Genomic DNA, 20,973 nt, shown 5'->3' with positions numbered 1-20,973 from the left:
ATTTCTCCCTACTTTCAGCTTGAGGGGACATGTATGAGACCTGGCATCTTTTGGTGTGTTTCCCCTGTCTTTTTGCTTTCTGACCTCCTGGTTTTGACTGTGTGCTCAACTTCGTTTTTGCTGGTTTTTGTGTCTTTGTGCACTTTCTTACTGTTTTTCAGTATTAAAATACAAGTATTCCTGCTGTAAATTGTTGGATTGGTGTTTCCATAATTGGCCTATTTGTTTTACTCTGAAGTCCCTAATACAGTGCACTGTGTTTGCCCAGGGCCTGCAGTGTCTGCACACAGTTTTTAATGCCTTAGCCTGGCAAGTTCAACCACTGGTCAGGCACTAAACCGCCGTCTCTTTACATATAAGATACCCCTAAGGTAGTTCCAAGATACCCCTATGGGCATGGTGCTGTGTGAGTGAAAGGTAGGACATATACTGGTGTGTGATACATGTCCTCATAGGGAAATACACTGCATTTCATTTTTCACGTTCTGTCTCATAGGTTGACATGGGTGTGTCCTTGTAACACCTTACAAATATAACTTTCCATTGTGACAATATAGAGAGCTGCCGTTTAGGCTTCCTGAACTATATCTTTTAGTGATGATGATTTTTAAGTTGTGTGTTTGAAAATGCCCCTTCCAGAAAGTGGGTATATTCTTGCTCAACCATCGAGTGTGTCTTTGCCCTTTTGTGTATTCCCCGTATCGGGTTAATAGTGACAGGAGCTGGGGATGTGCATTCACAGTAGGCAGACATAAGGGGGGGTTCAGTTGTGTATTTTCCTGGTTGACTCATGGCAAGGCTGAACAGACCTGGCTGCATTTAGAGTAGTCAGGGGAGTTGTTGCTTGCACCTGAATGGACTGAGGCTGCCTTTCATAAAGATGTCTCCCCCTCCTGGAGTGAACCTGGCCGGAGCCAGGCAGCATTATGTATATATGTATGGGGAACTTTGTTGGTACCAATTTAAAGGAGAAATGTGGTATAAATATTGGGTCCCTATCCCCAGGTATTTAGGACTCCATGGGAATAAGAAAAGTACAAATAAGAAGAGCTGGAGAAGCTGTGAGGAGAGACTAACACTCTGTTCTGTGCTTTGCTGTGTTAGCCTCCAGTGGCTGCTTCTGTCTTGGGCAGTGAAAGGACAGGACTGTACTTTCTACAAACGCATTTTCGGAGTGTCTCCAATGGCTTTAGGTAGAGCATGTACCATGTTCAAGAAGTCTCAAGAACAGCAAAGACTTCACCTTCCTCTGGGTACCTGCATCTGTAACTGTGGGTTTCAGATACCACAGAAAGAAAAACAACCGAATGCCATCAACAATGCAGCCGCTGGCTCTGTGACCTAGAGGTACTGCAGAGGGCACCACCATACCTCTCACTGCAACCCTGGTCTCATTGAATCCCAACGCCACCACCAAGCTGCAGCTTGCACCGCACTCTGCACCACCTCACATCATACTGCCTTTCTGGTCTCACAGACGACAACGCTGCAGGCCGACATCAACGTCGCTGCCTACATCATGGTTTGGGGGCACAGCTCATAATTTACATGATGCACTGCCCCATCCCACTCCTGTGCATTGGCCCACCAACACCTGTGCCATCGACTCCAGTTTGTCAGCCGATGACAGTGCTCCAGTGGTGATGCTGCCTGTGCCGTGACCTGCCAGAACTGCAGCAAGCACCATTCCACTTCGCACTGCAGCCCTGGTCTCACTGACACTGCTGGATGCCATCAGTGAGCGGCTGCCCGCACTGTGACCTGAGTGCACCGCCTGCTGCAGCACCACACTTCACACTGCAGCCCCAACACCAGTAGACACTGATAGTACCGCCTTCTACCATAAGGATTTTGATCTTGAAATTGAGGGATTTCAAAGGCCAAAAAGACTTTGGGCCAGATGTGGGTAGGCAAATACCGGTCGGTAACGGACGAAATTCGGTAATTTCGGCAATTACCGACCGGTATTTGGAAAATGAGATGTAGGTGGGCATTTCACTGATTCAGTAATTTACCGAATCGGTATTTTAAGGAATCGGTAAATTACCAATTCCTTAAAATACCAAATCAGTAAATTACCGATTTTGCTATGTAGGGAGCACTCAAATGAGTGCTTTTCCCCTTTTAGGATTCGTTATTTACCACCAACTACAAGTTGGTGGAAAAAAATGAAAACCTTGGAAAAAGCTTTTTTTTGCTTTTCCAACAGTGCCATGTTGCAGACATACATGCCCTTAGGGCATGTATGTCTGCAACATGTGCACCCATACACAATTGAGGGGTGCAACAGGGTGTCAAAGTGATACCCTGCCACCCTTCAATCTTTCCCCCTTTTACCGAATCGGTAAATACTGATTCGGTAATTGGCATTCATTCCTATGGGCCTCCAGGCCCATAGGTAAGCACTTGCAGGGTCCCGTTGAAGGTCCAGAAGCACGCATCAGAAGGGAGCTCGTCTGCAGCTGTTTAGCTTTCAGCCACCATGTTTCCCCGCCTCCTCATTCCCCTCCTCCCTTTTCACCTCTCACCCTCAATACAGTAATATGACTATATAATACAAATGTCAACAATTTCATAATTAATAAGTTATCTTACTAAATGCACAAATAAAAACATTAATAAATAAATACAATCAAACACACTACAATAAATGACATGCTAATTAATACTTACACATGGTATTACATATGATATTTTCTGCATCAATATTTTTTACAATAGTACAAACAATACTAAAAACAATATTTTCACCTTCGTTATTACATATCGATGATATTTCGGACAAACCATTATTTATGACACAATATTTTTGTTTCATGATATTTTTTCCTGACATTTTGTCCAAACCCTTCTGAAGCTCCCTGTTTTATTTGTTGCATCATATTATAGTTAAGTCTGTCACTGAGTCATGTCCCAAATCTACATACCTTTCCATTCCAAGTATTTCTTCTAAGCAGGTGCAGACTACTCCCTCTGAACCCTGTATTTGCAACAGCAAGTTAAAAAAAAGATTTCTTTTGAAGCATTTTGGAAGGAGAGAACAACTGCTCTTGAGATTTTATTTGTACCCTGTTATCATATAAGTTGAGACTTTTACAAGTCAACTTGTAGAGAAGCTTTATTAATTAGAATGTATCAACAAGAAAATTGAAATTCCCACTACGCCATGGCGGATCAGAAAAGACGTTGTGGTAATTTTGCACAAGCAAAATGTTCTTTCAGCTTGCACATAATAAAGCAAAAAAACTTGCATTTACTTAGAGGGCTGATATTCAGGACTAATGCACTTAACTTAAGTGCGCACATTTGCACCACCACTCTCCCAGTATACAAACATGGACAATGTTAATTTCCATTCACACCTTTAATGCATCCTAACACTGCCAAGCACATGCCACAAGTTCCCCTATATGACAAAGCATTACACTTATAACCCCCCGCTGCTGCATTATTGTGCTGAAAAGCCACAAATTTCCTCTTTGGCATGAATTAAAAAGTCACATTTACCTGTTTGGTGTTCATGCCAAAAGAATACCGAAGCCCTAGCTGGGTTACCTTTCCCAATCGTATAGACTCCAATAAACGTAAGTTTTGAAAGGTTAGTAATGAAGGCTTGCATTTCCTTCTCTGATTTAAATGTTTCTGGAAAATGTTTTCTCCTTGGTCTATTCTTGGAATTATCTTGGTCTCAAACTCGATTCAGCATGTTCTAAACTGCATTTCCTGCTAGTTGACACTATTTAGAGGACCAATGGCGTAATGTCAGACATGTAGAAGATTCGCGATTCCTGATATGTATACTAAATGCTGCAGTATCAGTAGGAATATGGCCTTCTCTGAAGGGTCACCCTTGAATATTTTGCCTTCTTCCTCCACTTTTTCTGACCTTGTTTTTGTTGACTTTAGAACTCTGTGCACTTTACTACAGCTAACCAGTGCTAAAGTGCTTGTGCTCTCTCCATAAAGCATAGTTTGACTGACATATACATACTTTCCATATTTAATTTACTTGTTTGTCCGTTGTAGAGTGGTAATTAAATGTTACCAGTGGGTCTGCAGTCCTTGTTGTGCCAACCACCTAAGTCGCACTCTAAACATTGTCCAAATGTTGCCATTAAAGCATGAATGTACTGACTTGCCAACTTGGCATTTAAAATCTCTTTCCAAGCCTTACACCCTCCTTTCAGTGCATATAATTCATCACTAATATAATCTTTAGTTAGCTCATAGGACAGGGTGCAGTGTAAGTAAAAGGTAGGACATGTACTTGAACACTTTGCATGTTCTGGTAGGGAACAACTCCCAAGTTTGTTTTACTCTACTGTGAGGCCTACCCCTCTCATAGGATAACATTGGTGAGTCCTTATTCAATCAATCAACCAATCAACCAGTCAGTCAATCAATAATTTGTAGAGTGCTGCTTATCGCCTGTGAGCGTAACCAGGTGCTGGGGTGCTGCTCCTGGGAGTTGTCAGTTGGACATTTAGGTTTTTAGGCCACATCTGAACTTCTGTAGGGTGGGTGCAGTTCGGAGGTGTAGTGGGAGGCCTTTCCAGGTATTGGCAGACAGGTAAGATAAGTGCAGCACCCACTTTTTCTTTTGTGCAAGCAGGGCATATGGGTGAGAAGAGGGAGGTGGTGCGGAGATGTCTGCAAGGTTGGTAGAAGTTCAGTCTGTGGTTGAGGTAGGCTTGCCCATTGTTGTGCAGAGCCTTGTATGCATGGATCAGTAATTTGAACTGCCACCTTTTTAGGATGGGGAGCTAATGTAGTGGTCTGAGGTGAGGGGTTAATGTGGGATCTTCTCAGGATGTCAAGGATGAGCTTGGCTGCTGCGTTTTGGATGGTTTGGACTCTGTTCAGTAGTAGTGAGGTGATGCCAACTTAGAAGGAGCTGCCGCAGTCCAAGCGACTAATGATGAGGGCTTGGGTGACGGTGCATCTAGTGCTTATAAGGAGCCGTTTGAATACAGCGCTTATCTGCTTGTTGATGGTTAGCTTGTTCTCAAGTATGAGGCTGAGGTTTCTGGCAAGTTCTGTGGGAGTAGTTGTGGGCCCAGTTCTGCTGGCTACCAGGAGTTGTCCCATGGGGAGGTGTTGCTCCTGATTGTGACTACTACTGTTTTGCTTGTATCTAGTTTGAGGCATTTATTTTGCATCCAGCTGACTACACTGGTCATGCATCTGTGGAAACTAGTTTTGGTGTTAGTGGGGTTTGAAGTTAGGGAGAGGATGAGCTAAGTGTCGTCAGTGTATGATGTGATGTTCATACCATAGGATTTGACAAGAGTGGCCAGGAGGGCCATGTACGTGTTCAACAGTCTTAGACACAGTGAGGACCTCTGGGGAATGCTGCAGATGATATTCTCTAGGCCGGAGGTGTAAGGCAGGAGTCAGACACTAAGGGTTTTTCCCGTGAGGAAGGAAGTGATCCATTTAGGGCTGTTTCCTTGGATCCACATCTGATGAAGTCCATGTAGGAGGGTATAATGTTACATGGTGTCGAAGGCTGCAGAGAGGTCGAGGAGGATCAGGGCTGCAGTCTCTCCCTGGTCTGGGAGAGATCTGATGTCATTAGTGGCAGCGATTAGGACAATTTTTGAGCAGTTATTAGCATAGAATTGCGATTTGGATGGGTCCAGGAGGTTGTTGATCTCTATGTGTTTGGAGAATTGGCTGTTTATTGCTTTCTCCAAGACATTAACTGGGAACTGGAACAGAGAGATAAACCAGTAGTTCTTGAATTCTTCCAGGTCAGCTGTAGTTTTTTAGTAGAGGTTTTACTTTTGTGAGTTTCACCCTTGTGGGAATAAAGCAGAGGTGATGGATGAGTTAAGGATGGTGGTAAGTTCCTTACTAATGGTGATGCTCCCCAGATTTAACATTCTGGAGGGGCAGTGGTCCGCATGGTTAATTGATCCCGCATATTGATTATAGTGTTTGAGGTGGAATCGCTTCTGCTGAAGAGTTTGATGAAGGTGTCACTGTTTGGTTGGGGGTCAAAGTATTTGTAGATGGTGGCAATTTTGATGTAGAAGAAGACTGTGAGGTTGTTACAGAGCTCTTGCGCGGTGGTGATGATATCTACTTGCTGCAGGGTACTGAACTCTTTGATGATGTTGAAGAGTTACTTGCTATGGTTGTGGACCTAGCTTCAAGGCATGTAGACAGGGCTTTCTTTTTGGGATTTTTCAGGCCATGTGGTATTAATTGAGAGCCACTTTGAATTAGGCTTGGTTACTGGACATTTTGCTGATGTGCCAGATCCTTTCTAATCATTTTCAATTGCGTTTGGAGGATTTCAGTCAAAGAGTAAACTAGCTGGTGTGTTTGGAAGGTCTGCCTTGTTTTGCAGGTTTGAGAGGTGCGCCTATTTTGGCACATTCTGTGATCCATATGATGAAATTTTGGACAGCCACCTTGAGGTTGGCAGCGGTGTCTGGGGGAGAGGTGTTTTTACATTTAATATACTGCAATTCCTAATTGAAAAGAGATAGATCTGTCAAGTTTAATACCTATGAAATTGTAATGATTAATCCCGTTAAATGGCAAAGAGGACCTCTGTGCACATCAAATACCCCTCTTTATAGTCTTTGCCACTTCAAAGGCACCATTGGGTAAAATAACTGGGCCTCAGCCCCTACTGCTTCAGTACACTTCTAGGCCTTTGAATACTCTTCCAAGAAGAAGGGCTGCTGTGCTGCAGAAGGAGTGTCAATCTGCATCAATGCTGCTCTGGTAGAACTTCTGCCTTGCTGTGCTTACCTACTGCCAGCTGCCCTCTTGCCAAAAGAGGATGAACTGGACCTGGAACCCATCTCAAATCTAAGACCCCAGAGTGACTCATAGGGCTAGTTTGCTTACCTCCTGGTCTGAGTCTCAGGGACTCTCTGCTTGCTCTCCATGGAACTTCTGCCCCACGAATGAGACTGAATTTTTTGAGTTGACCCAGGCTAGTGTAACCAGATATCCCTTGGCGCTTTATGTTTTTAGGCACTACATATCAGTTTATTGTTTAAAAATTAATATCTCCAGCCCTACTTATTGGACGTTTGTGTTTCTGGTCTTGTTTTGTTCATTAAATGAAGCATACTTTTTGTAACCTGGTGTGGATTCTTATTGTGTGTTGTTTTCACAGTTTTACAGTGAATTACAGTGTTACACAAATTCTTTAGGTCATGAATGTTTCTTTTTGTGAGCACAATATAACTTGCCTGTACACCAGGTGTGCATTCAAGCAACCAAATCTAGTACTTATACATCAAGTACTCGTTACCCCAATCCTGATTGAGTCAGATGTTACACACCTTTATAATTGTTTTTAACTCCAGGCTTTAATAAAAAATGTAATTCAATACATCATTACAAAGTTATTTGTAAAAAACATTTACAAGCTAACATTGCATCACATAGAGAATGTAAAAAACCTGTTATTGATGGTGCATAGTAAATGCAAAAATCAACAATTTGAAAACAAGGTAAGAGAGAGAAAGCGTACAAGACAATTACATCTGTCATTATATTGTGCTAATTTGTAGGTATTAACCTCAGCAGTACATGATGAAGAACAACTCCTTTTCAAATGTGCTCATCTGCTCCTCAAACTTAGCACAGCAGAAGCATCGACAAGTTTTGGTGAATAATTACAATCTACAACCACCTTCTTCAAGACAACAACTTTTTTATCTCATAGGAGTGCCAATTTTTTTTTAAAACGACATAAAAAACATATCAGTACAAATATTTATCAAAGATGCCCCATCATGAGTCATAAGTCATAGTCTTACATGCCAGAAAAAAAGTTTAGATATTGACTCTTCGGTTAAGCCTGACTGCCTGTGCCAAGCAACCAGAAGGTCACCACACGTTACTTTAGGGTACGTTTGTGACTTACCCTGACTAGGATTGTGGTTACTGCAGTTATGAGCCCCAATGTACCCAAATATAGGCTTAGGTAGTTGCACAACCTTTTACCTACATTTGCCTTACCTTGCTCTACATAACTGCTTTGGAGCTGACCTTTTACTTAGTTAGCAGCCAAATAAATGTTGTTTGATTTTCTTCGAAAACTAGCCTCATTTATTTTGCAAGAGGATTCTTAGTATCACAGCAGGATTGCCATCTTCTGCATAATCAATCTGCTTTTGTCATCCTTGGACAACAGGCCCATAGTACCATGTCACATTCATGTAGAACCCCTGAGTCCCTGCATGCATACACTCCAGCACGCAGTGGTCTGACATACCTCACGGGGTGTTCAACTGGAGACCTAGACAGAGCCTTTGTTCTCTACCATCAGGTAATGAGGTTGGCTCCTTCCTTGGGGGGATTCTTGTCTACACCCCTACATACATGCTAGTTGCACTAAGGTTCATTTAGTTAGGGTTTGCATCTTACGAGTACTCTTGATCATTGCCTTGTATCTATATGCCTGCATATATCCACTGTTTTAGCACCATGGTAGAATTCTACCTTTTATTTACTCTATTGGGGCTTGTAATCATATATATCTGTTTCTGTCTAATGCCCGTTGCAGTACACGTATTGTATACTAGAATGATGCTGGTTCAATAAATGCTGAAGGAAAATGTCCCCTCCATTTATTCTATATATCTCTCTGAGGAGAAGTGAGCACGAGTGACTGAGTGAAAAGTACTGTACTGTTTACACAATCCTTGAGGGGGGTCAGTGAGGTCATGTTTGATAGTTGCCAGAAACTAATCGCTAGTTGGTAAGGTATGTGGGGCTTATAGTGGCACTGTGAGCTAGGTGGTGTACAGACTAACATATCCTTTGTGGGAGTCTGGGATCCTTCTGGACACCAGTCCCTTAGTTTAAGTTGTCTAAACGTGCAGATCCTATATAGATTTCTAGGAACTACACGACATGCTGCCAGCAACGTTGTTTTGGTTTGTATTTAACGGCCAAATTGAAATAATTCAGTTGTGCTTTTTCAGAGACCCCAACTTACATATACCCAGACACATCTGGAGAGGGAAGGGAAAATTGTGCAGCAGCTGAGTAGGTATATCCTATGTATTGGCTTTAGGTTTGTTCAAGCTTAGTTTTACCTATGAAAGCTCCGTTTTGTGGGAGCAAAATGGTGGCCATGTGAAGAAGGTCGTAGGTGGCTCCCACTGGGGGTGTCAGAATATGGATTAGACGATAAAACCCTCCCGGTATCTTGCACCTGGAAATGCAGACATCCCTCGTAAAGAAGAACGGACCCTTCTTACCGGGCATTAGAGAGTGGGTGGCAGCGTTGACAGCGGCTGCAGAGGTGCTGAACGCCGTCTGTGCGGCGTTCGAGAGCGGCCTCGCTGGAGTTCCGTGGTGGGATCTGGCGATTGGCAGAGTTGTGGAAGCCGCTCCGATGCCTCCCAAGGGCAGTGTAAGGGGTAGAGGGGTCCCGCGCAAGCTGCCCCCCTGGGCTCACCTAAAGGGGACTCGGCAGACCCCGAAGCGACCCTGGCCAGAAAGAGGATCCCCCGGATGGGAAGGGGAGGGGCTCGGGATCACAGCCCCAGCAGCAGCAGACCATTATAGAGCTACTCCGGGGCCCGCAGACAGCGCAGATGGAGGAGCAAGCAGGGACCTGCAGCCAAAAGAGGAAAGTTATCGGTAAGCCACCAGCAGGGACAGGGGAAGCGGTGCACAATACAGAAGCAATACAGGGGGGGCTATCTGAGATGGAGGCTGAGGTGGCATTGGTATTGACATTGAACCTTTGAGGGACCCTGGGGGGTTAGAAGAGCGGATGAGCGCTAAAGAGGTTCAGATAAATGAACCAACTAAAAATGACTGCTTAGAGCTCCCCACTGGAGAGTGTTGCAAACTGAATTCCTCAATCCTTTTAAATACTCTCAATGCCTCAAACAACACAGGCACCCCTAACTATGTTAATGAAGGGGGAAGGCCTCTCCAACAGGATTACGATGTGCAAAGAGCACTCACAATTGTGGGAGGGGGCTCTAGGGATTCCAGGGGGCAGACCAGTCTAACTGGAGACGGTGGAGAGAAAGATTCCATTGGAACCAAAAAAACACACAAGGTGCCAAGGGAGAAGGAAGTTGACTCTGAGTCCATCAACTTTTATTCTTTATCGGATGCTACCTGGTCTGGGCTGGAGTCTGAGTCAGGATCTAATGTTGAATCAAGTGAGGATAATAACTCAGAAAAACGTGCCAGCGGTAGGCAACCCACTAAGGCCATCCAAAAGTCAAACATCAGAGCTTACAGAACAGATAATCTTAAGTCACAGGAGCTAAGATGGGATTACTCCTTTGGGAACCAACTATTAGGGTCTGAAGAAATTGTAGGAAATCAAGTAAATAAAGAAGGGGCAGCAACTCAACCCCCCCCTACACTGGAATCAATCCTTCAGTGTGTTGTGGCACATGCTGAAGAAGCTCAAATGGAGAGTAAACAAGCACAAAATGTCGCCTGGAAACTACAAGGGGCTGTGAGGAAAATTGGGAGAACCTTTAATAGCATCTGTGACAGGATGACCGGAGTTGAAACAAGAACGACAATTCTTTAGGAAGATCTTGCAGGCTCAAAAGGGAAAGTGGAGGCACATGAGGCACAACTCGTAGACATTCAATGGAAGTTAGAGGAGAGCGAGAACCGGCAAAGAAGGAACAATTTGCGATTCCTGGGGGTTCCAGAACAGAAGAAGGGGTCAGATATGAGAGAATTCATGGTGCAGATGCTGCAAAAAGCCTTTCCAGAGTTAGAAGGCAGGAGGTGGCCCAAAGAAATCCAAAGGGCACACCGAGTTCCATTTAATATAAGCCAACCAATTTGATCCAATGCTAAACCCCGGGCTATTCTAGTTTATTTTGAGAACTTGCTATTGAGGCAGCAGGTGTTTGAGAAGGCTAACTGATGCGCAATGGTCAGTAGATGAGTTTTTCCTTCTTCAATTAGCTCGATTTCTGCCATATCGCATTGGAACAAAGGTGGCGCATACGCCAAATGATCTCTCAGTTCCAGGAGAAGGGTACACAAGCTTTCCTACTAAATCCAGCTCGGCTAAAAGCTATATAGAAAGACCGGGTTAGAGTCTCTACATCTGAAATTAAGGCTAAGGAGTTCCTAGATAATGGGGGTAACTGAACACCGAACAGAGACCTGGACTTGTGGATAGGGTACAAGTGTGTATAAATATAGCAAACCTGACCTGAACCTTATGAACACTTTTTTTTTCTCCGTCACAAGAATTTTTTTTTTCACTGGGGTCGGTGTTGAGAATGTTGGATAGGTGCAGGACTAAGGAAGGAAAAAAAAGAAAAAAAAAGGGGAGAAAAAAAAAAGGCGTCCTTTCTTGTTTGTTTCTCTCTTTTGATGTCTACGTCACTCCAGTGGGGGCTCATTGGTAACCATCACCACAGACCTAGATAGTTCTGTTGTTCCACGACACAGGGTGGGTAGGGAGGGGGGTGGGGAGCGGGTAACGGGGTGGGGGAGGTGGGCCGAGGGAAAGAAGGGGGAGAAAAAACAAAAGAAAAAATTGAGGAAAGTAGATCACAGTATAATGAATGGATTCGGGGGTCAAATCAGCGGGATGGATTGGTTCATGAGACAGATTAGGCAAAGTGGGCATCAAAGGCGATCTTGGGATGGGTAAGCTAACTTTTTGTACGATTAATATTGGGGGGTTGAATGATCGAGGGAAGAGAGACAGAACTGGTAAAGCACTGCGAGCTTTGGGCCTGGATTTTATTTGCCAGCAAGAGACCCATCTTCCCTGGCAAAAGAGAGGTCTCAATTTTATTCCGTGCTTTTCACAAACAACTTGTTCTTCACAGACCTCTACCACGAGGGGGGTGGCAATACATGTCTCTAACCGGCATCCACCAAGTAATCGTACACTTTCCGATAAATGGGGCCGGTGGGCGATGGCTGTAATCCTTACCTTTGGTACACTCTGCACTATATATGAGTTGAATTCAGACGCTGCAGATTTTTTGACAGAACTTGAAGTGGAGCTTGCTTCTTCGCCCACCCCACTGATAATATGTGGTGATTTTAACATTTATATGGATTCCAGTGGGTTAGGGAGAGATGGGTATCAAGGCAGGAAGCCACGAGTTGTTCACTCTGTGCAGGCGCTAGCTGATAGCCATGGTCTGGTGGACATTTGGTCTGTAAATAAACCTAGAGATTTAGGTTACACATATTTCTCGTGTCCACACAGGAAATATGTGAGCCTGGACTACTTTTCTGTCCCTGGCTCATTGGTAGACAAAGCCCAGATAAGGAAGCTACCTAAGGTTCTCTCAGACCACAACCCTCTTGTTCTGGATATTGAGATCCCAGGGTATACAAGATCTTCTGTAAAATGGACCTTCGATGGGAAATTATTGGCCACTGAGGGATTTATTGACCATATTAAGCGTTGGACCATACATTTTTTTGATACCAATGGGTATAGTACATCTAGGGAAATGGTATGGGACGCATATAAGTCTGGGCTTAGAAGGGAGGTAATCAGCTTTGCAGGGTTCCACAGGAAAAACCAACGAGAGGTTATCGGTTCTTTGATGCAGGATCTAAGTAGATTTGAGCAAGAACATATGGCTACTATTGCCCCGAAACAGACTCAGTTGCAATCTGAAACTGAATTAAAAGTAATCAGCACTAAAGATAAGATAATCAGGATCTATAATCAATCTATAGCGGAAAGGTTTCAAACCGCCCGTCGGGATAACTATCAATATGGGGAAAAGACAGGGAGACATTTGGCTTTCTGGATTAGGCAAAGATCAGCGGCAAGTAGTGTCACAAAGCTAAAATGAAAGGATGGCTCAGTCGTCTGTGACTCTCAAGAAATAGTGGGTATTTTTCAAGACTTTTACCAGGATCTCTATAATTCCAGGATACACGGTACATTAGATGGTGGTATCAGTCCTCCCCCTGTGATTCAAGAGCTAAAGGGAGAAATCTCACTGGAAGAAGTGAACGAGGCATTGCTGTCCATGGCTTCCGGGAAGGCCGCAGGCCCAGATCGGCTACCCATGGAGATCTACAAACCTTTGCATAAGGAACTTGCCCCTCTGCTGTGGGATTTGTTCTTATCAGTGCAGCAGAACGGTACCCCCCCTCAATCATGCCAGGAGACCCTCATAGTTATTTTTCTGAAAAAGGGGAAGGCTGCTGATGATCCGGCCTCCTATAGGCCTATCACGCTGATAAACACAGATGAGAAGCTATACTCCAACATCTTAGCGAGGAGGCTTTCAAAGGTTATCAAGTCTCTGGTTAGCCCGTGGCAACACAGCTTTATCCCCGGTCATAATACAACCGACCATATAAGAAGGGTAATCTCATTATTTAACATCGCTGAGATCTCTGGGCAACGAATGTCACTAATACTACTCGACGCTCAAAAAGCGTTTGATCAAGTGGAATGGGGGTATCTTTGGCAGAATTTAAGATCAAATTGCTTTGGACCCCGCATACTTACTGCCCTAAGAGCAATGTATGTTCAGTCATATACAAAAATACAATTGATGGGGCAGCAATCCGGCTAGGCTAAGATCGCAAGAGGGACAAGGCAGGGCTGCCCCTGCTCCCCTATCCTTTTTGCATTATATATAGACCCTTTGATTAGAGATATCCTAAACGACCCTGTGATTCAGCCTGTAGTGGTCAGGAGATATAGCACCAACGTGCTAGCTTACGCAGATGACATCGCGGTAGTCACCCCTGACCCCCAGGCGACAATCAACAGACTAGAATATTTGGCCCGAGAATTTGGGAAGGAATACGGGTATGGGTTAAATGCGGACAAAACTAAGATTGTTTGCTCTAGGTCAATCCTTTGGCAGGATCCCAGGAGTACCGAGGTGGCAACCTATTTGGGGATGTCAATCGCAGCAGATGTTGATACGATATGGAACATTATTGTAGATCCCCTCCTTAGTAGAATAAGGGTCGATTTAAAAAGAATAGATAATTTACATCTATCTATCATTGGAAGGGTACATGTCATTAAAAGACAATGTTTCCGAAAATACTATATCTGCTACGCTGCATACCACTTGAGCCTCCGAATCCTTTTTTTAAAAAGGGTGAGGCAATCTTCTCACAGTTCATCTGGGGATATGGGAAATTAATGTCCCTTCCTCAAAATCGAGGCGGACTGGCAGTGCCAAATGTTCTTTATTATTACTGGACAATCATGCTCCATCAAATGATAATAATATTTAGACCAACGCCAGCAGTTAAAGATGTTGAGTCTCCACCATCCATCTTTGAACTGGCTGTGGGCATTCAAGCAGCAGGGCTATTACTTAGACAACTGGAGTGTAGCTATTATAAAAAAAATGCGATTTAAACCACTGATATCAGCATGGAGGGTGTGGCAGCGCACCAGCAAACTGTTAAATATTCCAAAAATTCATCGCTACCTTTTATTATGGCGGTCATCATTCTTTCCAGACTTCCTGTTTGATAAGATCGGTAGTAAGTGGGAACAGGTGGGAATTAATCATGTTGGAGATATTATAAATTCCTCTTGTATTATGTCATTTGATGAGATCCATGATCGGTATGAGATAGACCCACAGAGTTTATTTAAATATTTACAGTTAAGGGAAACGACTAAATCAGTTACGCTGCACCCACCTCCAATCTAAGCGTTCCAATTTTAGATATTTTGGTCCGTAAACAACTCCAAGTGAAGGAAGTATAAGCCTTGCTGATGGAAGCTAGCGAGGATGATTTAGATAAAGTTGAAAGTGCGTGGGCAGTTAAACTGGGAAATCAAGATGTGTAGATCCCTTGAACTGTCTAAGGAGATTCTTTTATCGGCTAACTTAAAGGCTCAACATTTCAAAACTATATACAGATTATATTTTTCACCGGCTAAACTGCGGGCTTGGGGAAAAGGGAGTCGAATAACTACCCAAGATGTGGGCAAGGTCCCGCAGACATTAATCATATGTTCGCAAAATGCTCGGAACTGGGACAGGTAAAACAGGGGATTGAATCCTTCCTTGGCAAGACTATTGGACGTCCAGTGAAATTGACTCCCACTCTGATTCTGTTTGGTTGGGACGAGTCTCTGCAGCTAGAAGTAACTCAAGCGTATTTTTGCTTTATGGTAACATCAGCGCTGCACATAATGATAGCCTCTAAGTGGAAGGATAAAGACTCCCCGACATTCCAGGCCTGGTATGCTAGACTGTTTCATATATTTAACTTAGAGACTGCACTATATAAATGCAAAGGTAGCAGAGCAAGGAAAAAAGGGCAGCAAATTTAGGGACCTCTGATGGAGGTGTAGGGATGGGGACGGGGGGAGGTAGGGGGGCGGGGGTAGAGGGCAGGGGAGAGGGGGGACTTGGTAAATGATGACATTTCTGTCTTTTTCCCCCCCTTTTCTTTCTTCTCTCTCTCTAGCCCTTCATTGTGCCCCCGCCCACTCTCCTTTATCCTATTCTTGCTCCACCTGTCCATCATGTCTTTAACAAACAAATGTACGATAATATTTCTATTGTGATTATATTTATGCATTTATGCATCTGATTATAATTGTACTGTGATTTTCCAGAAATAAATTAAAAAAAAGATTTGTTCAAGCTTAAAGGATTATTGTACATAAAGGTTATCACTATTTCCTTGAAATTCCATTCGCAATGTTGGTCCAGGACGACACTGCAAATGCAAGGGGAAAAAGAGCAGGAAGGTGCTCTGAACATTTCAGAAAATTGCAGAAATGCACTAACTTTAAAATTAGCAGATTTTGAAGTCCCAGCATTAGGTGAGACTGTTACCTTCGTGATTGAGGCACATACGTTTAATACATATACTCCAGACGAACCACCTGAAGAATACTCTCCACACGGGGAAATATAAGTCCCATTAGCTTACAAAGAACATATATATTTGTTTGAAGGTGCCCCCCCTGATACCACGGGCAAAGTGAGACTCGGTCAGCTCTGCAGAGACAGAGCGACTTGGCTGGTCCTAGATGTTTACACCCCGCATTCAGAGATTTATACATTGCCAGTAGCAGAATCACATTAACTTCTCATTGAAATATTAACAATGTACAGAAATCTTACACAGTTTGTAATGCAAACACTCACACTTCAACCTACAAGTGTCACTCAAACAGGTCAAATACATGGAACTGCAACAAAAATCACCCCACAAACGCTGAACACAAATATGAGAAGAATGCTCCTTAAACATTAGCAAATGCCTTCTGGATAGCACAGAAAATAGCACAACTTGAGGCAGTTTTCCACAAACTGGCCCAAAAGTAAAACACACAATACTGACAATTTGCTTCCCATTGGAATAGCTCCCCTACTTGGGGTACAGTTTTAGCTGCCGTTTTTACAAGAACTCATGGTACCCCCTCAATAGCAGTCATGCCAGAGGTATTGAAATAAATACAGAACTAGTAGAGGGCAGAGCCTGCCCTGGACTCTGGGATGAAATTTATAGGAAATGTTTCCCAGGTATCAAACAGTTGCAAACATATAGGGGAGGAAGCAGCTATATGTTAAGGGAATGCACTCCTGCACAACAGGCGCGAGAATTACCTAAAACTATCAAAGAGACCTATGCTTCGCTGGGTAGAGATAGCTTGGATCCTGACCTTTGAAACCACAACTATTGGGTAATCCTGAAAATGATAACTCAAAGCAAGAACCTAATTCTTCTAAAAAGAAATGGGATCACAAACAATCAAAAAACAAGCAGAATTAATCGCAATCACGGGGTGGGTCTCATCGAACAGGAACCCTCTGACAGGAATTATACCTTAAGAAACTGTGACAATATTAAAAAACCTGACAGGTATCATGATACTGATACCGTTCGTCTGGTCCTTTCAGGGTTTATCCAAAAACTCAGAGACGGAAGGACACTCAGAATGGAGATAAAAAGAGCGAGTCAAGCCAAGAGACACACATCGCACTTCAGACTACATTATCAAACAAGAAGATAAACCCAAAACTAAACGATCATTGAAAATAAGAAGGCCGCAGGCCTTAAATACCGAAATACCTAGGCTACTGAGGACTCCACTTCTGAATGGGGAATTGGCTCAGACGATGCTAGACAGCACGGGAGAAGTTTCAATAGCTTGCTATAACATGATGGAATTTCTGGTGAAGGCAGCGTTGAATGAGCATGTCATGGTGGAAACACCTGCTACTACTGTGGGTGTCCCAACAAAAGAAGGGGGCCATACCGAGAAAAGTGAAAGGTCTCTTTTGTGAGAACCTGACATATGGATATGATATCCTATTGGCTGAAAAATATTGTTCACCTAAGTTCATTGTGTACTGCCCAAAAGAAGAAGCAGTCATATTACTAGCCTTGTCCAACCTCTTTCCAGAGTCACTTAAACATTCATAAGCGCAGGAGTGGGCAGTATCACTAGCTGCAGTCTTATACCACAATTATGTAGGATGTGATGCTGAGTCATCTCATTGCGTAAAACCACTAAAAACTACTCCAATTCCACAGAGGTAGTACCCAATTAAACAGGTCACAAAGCAGCAAGCCAGGGAGATCTTAGATCGACTTGAATACCAAGGTGTGATTGGGAATTGCACCTCCTCCATGAATAAGCCTTTTTTCCTGTAATGAAACCTGACAATTCATACCGTCTAGTTTTAGACTACAGGCATTTGAACACATGCACAAAAACAATTGCAGTACACAATGCACACAGTGCCGCATTAATGAATTATACTGTGTGAAAGAAATACAAAACAACACTAGATATCTCAAATGGATTCTTTTGTCAAAATATAGCACCTGAAAGCAGACATTTGACATCATTTTCAGCCTTTGGCTCTCAGTGCCAATTCTGTAGTCTGCCCCAAGGCTATAAGAATAGCCATGGGGTTTTCCCAGCAAGATTTTCAGTTACTTCAAAATTTTGATGAGGAGACATTGTCCTATGTAGATGATAATTATCTGATGGATGATTAATTATTGGATCGTTTGAACAGGTTAAACAACATACTTCTGAGATTCGCCTCTGAGGGCTACAAATTTAACTTTAAAAATATCAAAAATTGCCCATCTATGGGATATGAACTCTCAAGTGGGAAAGCCTAGGAGCGAATGTATAAAAAAATGTGCACTGCTCCAACATCCAAAGACTCAAAAAAATCTACAGTCCATTTTAGTATTACAAAATTTTGGCAGAACATACATTTTGTATTATGCAGAAAAGGTAAAACCTTTCCACAATTTAATTAGACCTGATTTTTCATTTCAAGATTGGACACAGGAACACATGAAAAATGTGTTGTTCCTTACAAGCTGATATGATAGCTTCCAAACACTTACACACACATGTAAACACCACAACTTTGGCAATCCATGCAATTGCAGGTCAATCTGTGTATACATACCTCACCTTAAAGGAAGACAAAACTGTACCTATTGCCTACAAATAACATTTGTATATAAATGCAGAGATGCTTTCAGCATCTACAGAAATAATACTGACAGCAATACAGACTGCTGTAGTGAGAGATTGAGCACTAGCCCAGGGGAAACACATAATTGTCCTGACTCCAGTACCAACCTTGGAGGCTGTTACAAAAGCAAGCATTCCAAATGGGAAGGTACTGCATCCACAATTGATACAATGGGATAATTCTCTCACTGCTACAGATGTAGACTAAAATTTGATTCTACATTAATAACACAAGCATTCCTTCAGTATGAACAAGAATATCCTCTACCGAATGAAATATTGCCTCTAGATCAGTATGAATACAACATTTACACTGCCCAGTCAGCCTCAGGTAGTAAAAAGCAATACAGTATTGCATGTGCAGTTGTAGAGGGACATATCCAGGAAAGAAAGTTCTGTTCTAGCAATAGGCAGACTCAGTCTCTAGGAGATTGTAAGGCGCAGCTGGCAGAACTAAAAGCCCTGATACAGGCACTAAAAAATATGGATCAGGAATTCCCCACATGTGCAGTTTGTTTTACTGTGTCCAGTCATACAATGAATATCTTCACTATTGGGGCAAGAATGGGTTTAGAGATTCCAAAGTATGCACAATATAGCACAAGTTTTTGTGGGGACAAGTGGCAAAGCAAAAAAATTCCTTGCAACAGGCTTGTGTAATTCCTACATTGAGTCGTCATCGTGTTGGCGTGCACATTGAGGGGAATTCACTGGCTGATGAAGCTGCCAAGGGGACAGTGAGAACTGCTCACTTGCTCTAGCATGTGGATAGACGGACATTTAATGATAGCTGTTAATGCTATGCGTAACAACAGCTCAGCCTTGCCAAAAGGTTTTCCAATCAAGTACTCCTACAAGTTAGATGCACAAAATATACTGAATGCTCAAATTCCAGGAGTGATATATAGAGTAATACCAAACCTAGATCGCAGATTAGGTTTAATTCTAGCTGCACACAAGGGTCTGGGTTTAGCACATGCAGGTATTACTGCGACAGTTTCACTACTGAAACAACGTTATTGGTGGGCAGGTCTTACCAAGCAGACCAATGGCTTTGTCCTTAAGTGCGACATCTGTCCACAGATGAAGGGTTTTAGCATAGCACGTCTATAACAGACATCACTACTGGTATCAGACAGACCTCTAGCACGTGTCCATTTGGATCAATGCAGCACCTTACAATCTGAAGGGGCTTATGAGTACATCTTGGTGGCAGTTGATTCATGCTCTAGATTCCTGTGGGTTTGGCCCCAGTACTCGGCTGGCGCCTGAACTGTTATAAAGGATTTGCTGCTTATTGGAACGAAATGTCGTAAATGGTTTATATATCAGGGTTCTTCTCTGTTTTATTACGGTTTGAATGTGTCATGTGTATATTTATATATATTTTGTCAATCGTCTAACATGTGAATTGATGATTAATTATCAATTTTTATGCACTGTTTTGTATCGTGTTTTTAACTCACCAGTCCTATGTCACGTATCAACTTTTGTGATTTTTAATCGAAATAAAGTTTTTGAACTGTTATAAAGGATGTGAGTCTTTATATGGACATACACAATTGGCACATTACATTCTGACCATAGCCCTGTGTTCAGCTCTTGGGCTTTAACAAAGAAGCCATGGGAAGTTTGGGGATGGTCGTGCGGTACTCCTCTCCATATCATCCACAGGGAAATTTGATTGTGGAGAGGAAAAACTAAGACTTAAAGCAGTCCTTAATAGACAGGGTATTAGGCTTGGGTGCCAGTTGGGTCAATAACCTATTTGGGGTCCAGAGATCACTTAATAGCATGCCAAGATGATCCTTAGGAGGCTGTACTCCATAGGAAGTCCTGTTTTGGACTAGAATGTGGGTAGGCGACTTCGATTGTGGCAGCACAGTGGCAGATGAAAAAGCATTTGACATCAATTATCGTTTGGCTGTTTTACAGGAACTCAATGAATACCAAGTTTTACAAAGCAACGTCCAAGTAAAATGCACCACCAATGGGAAAATGAAAGCAGTGCCAACAAGACCTGCCTGGGTCCCGAACATCAGGGACCTGGTCAGAGAAAAGATTGTGGACAAAAAAAGATTTTGGGCCATCTTATAGAATGCATGTACCTGTTCTGGCTGTTGAAGGAACAAGAATAATACTTCATTCGCACCTTCCCGGCAAAAAAGAAAATAGATTTGTCTCCTTTGATCTGCTGAGTTACCACAGATGGATCGAACAGCTTCTGGCTATTTCATCGATTTTTACACCATTTCTCTGGATCGAGTGAACCTGAGTCATCAGCTTCTGTTTCCTGCAACAAAAATAATATATCTACCTTTAGCTAACCCTGGGCGGAGACCTCCGCTCCATGGGCTGAGTGTGCAGAGATTTGCCTCCTCTGCATTCCGCAGAGAACTCGGAGTCGGCAAAACTCCACACACTCCGCAGCGGAGCGGAGTTGGCCAGCCCCTGCGTCCACCCCCTATTAAACAAGTGATTATGCTACTTAAAACAGGTGAATTAAAACCACTTAC

This window comes from Lissotriton helveticus, chromosome 1_1 (genome assembly GCF_964261635.1).
Source record: "Lissotriton helveticus chromosome 1_1, aLisHel1.1, whole genome shotgun sequence".
Taxonomy (NCBI): Eukaryota; Metazoa; Chordata; class Amphibia; order Caudata; family Salamandridae; genus Lissotriton; species Lissotriton helveticus.
Note: the sequence above shows the minus strand (reverse complement) of the source record.